Raw genomic sequence first — 5,389 nt, 5'->3', positions numbered from 1 at the left:
CATGAAATACATAAAATCTTTTTCTATAGGTAATGTGGTCTGTTCTGTATTTATTAATTGTAGATACAGGGAACTGTGGATAATAAAATGTTCAATAATGAGATTCTTTTCTGTAGCTATAGAGAAGCAAATAGGTCTTAATGTCTGTGGAAATTCTCAATCATTCAGGACATATGGTAGTTGTCTCAATGGTGCTTTTTCAAAAGGCAACTGGACTATTTTTTCCTTGAGGAAGAATAACTTTTTCTTCCTCAAGGAAAAAAACAGCCTAATTGCCTTTTGAAGAAACACCTTTGAGACAAGCAGGTCTAAAATTAAATCTGTTCCAAGGCAATCCATGTTACGAGAACCGTCTTTACGAGTACCTGGGAGAGGTACTCTTAACTGAATAAAAGAAATAAATAATTTTTAACTTTAGGAAAAATGTGACATGAAAGAAGAAAACAGTGCAACAAACATATGCATGAAAACATGTGATGTGTAAGCAAATTATACCTAATTCGATCTTTATAGGTTAACAGAGACTCTTTGTGTGCTCTTTGCGCAGTTTGTTACTGTATAAGATCCTGAACTTCTGGTCTCCAAAGAAAGGGTGAATGTATCCACTAATGCAGTGGGTCTCAACCTTCCTAATGCCGTGACCCTTTAATACAGTTCCTCATGTTGTGGTGACCCCCAACCATAAAATTATTTTATGTTTTACGTATTTTTTCAAAAATATGTGTTTTCTGATGGTCTTAGGTGACCCCTGTGAAAGGGTCGTTCGACCCCCAAAGGGGTTGCGACCCACAGGTTGAGAACCGCTGCATTAATGCACTTTTCTATGTCTGTGGTCAGTACTTTGGAAAATTGCACCCTTTGAAGAGATTGGAAGAATTGCGACAGCTTCAAAAGTGCAGCCATTTCAAGAAAGGTGCAAGGCAATTTCTGCAGGAAAGCATTGGCTAGGCCCTCTTTTGGAAAGTTGTTCTTTCAAAGAGATAAGTGAAGCAAGGCATGCTGGGAAGCAAAACAGATCTAAGACCTCTGCAACTAGGCAGAGCAGAAAGGGTGGGGGAGATAAGCAGGTGGGTGTAACTGCAGTGTCCATACAGTTGGTCGTAAGGGTGGGCAGATTGCCAAGCATCTAAATTTTCATCACATGACTATAAAGGCATTGCAGCCATAACTTCAAATACAGGCCTATGTCCCTTTTGTTCAACATTGTTGTAATTTTTAACTGTCACTGAATTATTGTCCATAAATGAAGGATTACCCCAATAATTACAAAAAATTAAAAACATGCAGCATAGCCTCAAAAACAAAAGCAGTTAATAGCAAGATGATTTCAAAAAAGCTAAACCACTCAAGATAATGATTTTGGGCCTCGAGTGAAAACTCGAGTTGTTTGACAATCCTTTTGTTTTCCTGGCTGTCCATGTTATTCTTAAGAATTTTCTTCAACACCAAAGTTCAAAAGCATTAATACTCTTCCTGTCAGAGCCTCCACAATTCTGATCTTTGCGAGTATCAGAATATCTTTTCCAAGGCTTTCATGGCTGCTTCATCAATGGCTAGTTTGCAGTTTATTTCTCAACTATTTATTCCTTTACTTGAGTAGGCTATCTAGCATTTAATATTGTCATTATCAGTTCTAAGACTGTTCTACCTATTGTCAGCTTGGTCTTCTTTGCATTTAATTGTATTTTAATTTTTTCACTTTGTTCCTTGATTTTTATTACTAAAACTCATAATAATATTTAGATGCTGCTGGATGTTGGGCAGTATATGTATTTAATAAATTATTATTATTCATTAAGCATTGTTAAAACACATATTCCCTCAAATATACTGATTAGGTGGAGATGATGAATAGGACAAGAAACAGCATTTTTGTTGTTGTCATTGTTTAACTTGAAGACTGACACCTGATTGGATTTGCTAATTTTTAAACTTGATCTTTCTTTTGCCAGCCTCTCCTTCCATACCAACTCTGGTTACTTTCTGCTTCCAGAGATTTATCCTACTGAAATATAGATTCCGAAGTCTTTTATATAATTTCTGCCCAACAGGAAATGAACAAAAATATCTATTTAAACAGCCACATTTTTAAAATTTGCACTACATCATTTTTAGGAAGATGAACTCCTCTGAATACAGTTCATACAATTGAAGTAAATATTTTTTGTGTAGAACAAAACTCAACAAACCTCATTTCCCATTAGTTGTGTGTGTTTTGAAACACCAAAATGTTATTTCCCTAGTTATTGTTGAAGTATGAGAAATAAATTGTTTTAAAAGTTTAAACTTCTGTGATACCAGCAGATCTAAGAAAAGGTAAGCCTTGGATGCTGCTGATGAAAAATGAATTAGCCTGTTTTCTTACCATGCAACATGTGTCAATTCAGGAAATTCCTTAAGATTTTAGCATTAACTAAAATTATTTTCATACTGTTACTAAAATTATTCTAATACTCATAGTGGCTAAATGCAATTGTGCTTATCTTACCACAAATGGTAAAACATAGCCATAACTTTGTATCTTTTCAAAGCTTGTAAAAATACTAGCTTTTAGAAGCAGCAAAATAATTCAAACTCTAGTTTATATAGACTTCAGATTTAAGTTGCATTAATTTTCTTCAGTATTTGTAAAGCTAAGTAGTAGTACAAAAATCACTTTTGAAAATTTATTAATAGTATGTGTTACCTAATTATCCTTAATCCCTAATTTTCTCCTTACTGATTGAAAACCCCACCATAACTGAGGTCCAAAGATTTAATGTAATGTAAAAAAAATAGTCTCATGTATTTTTAAAATGCAAAAATATTTATCAGCTGTTACCAGATATTTCATTGTTTTACATCAAACTACACCTCAAATATCAAAATTCAGGCTGAATTATTTTGTTTCAAAATTTGTTGTCTCAATAGGTAAATACAGTGTTGTATTTCAACACCTTCAAATATTGTGAAGGTGCTGATTTAGGAGAAGGGAATGGAAACCCAGGTTCTAGTTTAGTCATAAAACCTCAGTCAGTCTCTCTCAGCATAACTAGCTTGCAGGATTGTTGTGGAGAAAAAAGATTGTGCTGGTAACTTCTGGTCTGGATAGAAATGTATAAAATGCCAGAGACCGAACTTGGGGCTAAAATATTATGCAATTATAATGCAAGTGCATGATTCTGGAAACAGCATAATTATATCACCAAAAGTTGGCATAGATCTGCCAAGGGAAAAAATCTTGTCAGATTTTCTTTCCCAGGCACTGGGTACATTAAAGCCATCTATTAGGGATGCTTAAAATTGGACTTCGCACCGAGCAGGAAGTTGGATTCAGTGGCCTAAACAGTCCTTCCAATTCTGTTAGTTCTATCATTGACCAATAAGCCCTTCAAAACTGCTATCCTTTATGATGATTAAGTAGTATGGTTTTTTTTAAAAAAATACTGCTTGCTAAATCTGATCTACAGAAAATGCTATACTATACGATAACTTATATACTGCTTCAATAACTTATATACCATTTCATATGCTTTGCAGCCCTAAGCATTTTATAGAGTCAGCATCAGAGGTGGGTTCCTCCTAGTACAGTACCGTATGCCAGAAGAGGTAGTGAGAATCTGATGTACCGGATAGGATCAGTAGTAATGATGGCTTGGCCACAGCCCCGAATCTGTTCTCCCATCAGAAGCTTCGTCAGAAGCTTTTTTAAAAAAAGTTGTTTTCCCCTGCCAGTTCAGGCAAGGGGGAAAAAGCTTTAAAAGAGAGAGGGGGGAGGGAGGGAGGGAGGGAAAGAAAAAGAAACTCACTTTTTAGCCGGGAGATTCAACAAAGGAGAAAAACATATGCTGTCACTTTAAATCGCAACTGAGCATGCCTGGCTGTGGCATGGCTGTGAAATTCTGGGAATTGAAGTAAAACTGCAAACTTTGCTTTAAATTGAAAAGCTGCTTGGAAGGAGGGTTGCAAAGTGACATTCAGGAGTTATTTTTTTGGTGGGGGGAGGGCTGCTTCCAACAGAGGGAAGGGAGGAAGGAAGGAAGGAAGGAAGGAAGGAAGGAAGGAAGGAAGGAAGGAAGGAAGGAAGGAAGGAAGGAAGGAAGGAAGGAAGGAAGGAAGGAAGGAAGGAAAAACAGTACAGCAATTTAGGGCTAGAAGTCTACTCAGAGGTCATCTAGTCCAACCACCGGCTGCAGCAGGAAACCTTACATTGTCTGGATTATTTTGGTGCCTCTAAGAGAGAGGAAAATTGCCAGAAAGGAGAAGAGGTTTACTAGGAGAAGACTGCCATGCAGAGGAAGGCAGAGATAGTCCTTGACTTATAACAATTGAGCCCAAAATTTTGGTTGCTAAGCAAGTGTTGTTATGTGAGCTTCACCATATTTTACCCAATCCATGACATCTCCTGCTGAGTGACATCAAGTAGGCCACACCCACCCAGTCACATGACCGCCAAGCCATGCCCACAAAATAGGTCACACCCACAGAATAGGTAGTAAAAAGTTTTGAAACCCATCCCTGGTCAGCATATGGTATTTCCCCCAACAATCTGAGTCCTCATTTTACCAACCGCAGCAGGATATAAGGCCGAGTCAACATTGTGCCTGCTGAGATTCAAACTGCCAAATTGCAGGCAGCCAGCAGTCAGCAGAAGTAACCTGCAGTACTGAATTCTAACCACTGCGCCACCACGGCTCTTAGATTGTTATATATAAATTTTGTTATATACCAAACAGAAGGTATATGATAACAATATTTGAAACTTCTGCTTGGCATAACAATATTTCTATGATGGTGTATATTAATTTAAAAGCTATAATATGAAATGATAACACTATATTTTTTGACTAACCAGTTCTGAACCATCTTAACAAGAGTTTAACAGCATAATATAAAAATAAGGTTACGAAACAGCTCAGTCAAAACTTCTAAACAGCAATTTTTCCAAATAAGAGATTGACCAAGTGAAATTACAATTGCTTCTAGCCACTTGTTCAGCTAACACAATTCCACATTGTATGAACAAAATAAATGATTTTTCATTTCTTCTCCAGATATTTCCAATTGTTAAATAAGTCAGGCTCAAAATTGAGGCTTGTAATAAATCAACATGAAATAGTTCTTTTATATCTCACATTGCTCTTAAATATGGAATAAGCAAATCATGATGATCTCAAGTTGAGATGATTTAAAAAACAGTTGTTTCATTAAAAGTATGTCCCAAACTCTTATAACCCCCAAAGAAAACAGTGAAGAAAATGTAAGAAATAAGCATGCTTAGATTTGTGTGTGCACCTCCCTATTTATATGTATTGTATAGTTAAATATTTAACTTCAAATAACCTTTAAAATACCAAATAGCACAATAGACACATTTATTTAAAAAAATGATAACTGCAAAATATGAAAG

The sequence above is a fragment of the Thamnophis sirtalis genome, unplaced genomic scaffold (genome assembly GCF_051295495.1).
Source record: "Thamnophis sirtalis isolate CommonGarterSnake01/CBP01778 unplaced genomic scaffold, rThaSir2_p1.2 scaffold_8, whole genome shotgun sequence".
NCBI lineage: Eukaryota > Metazoa > Chordata > Lepidosauria > Squamata > Natricidae > Thamnophis > Thamnophis sirtalis.
Note: the sequence above shows the minus strand (reverse complement) of the source record.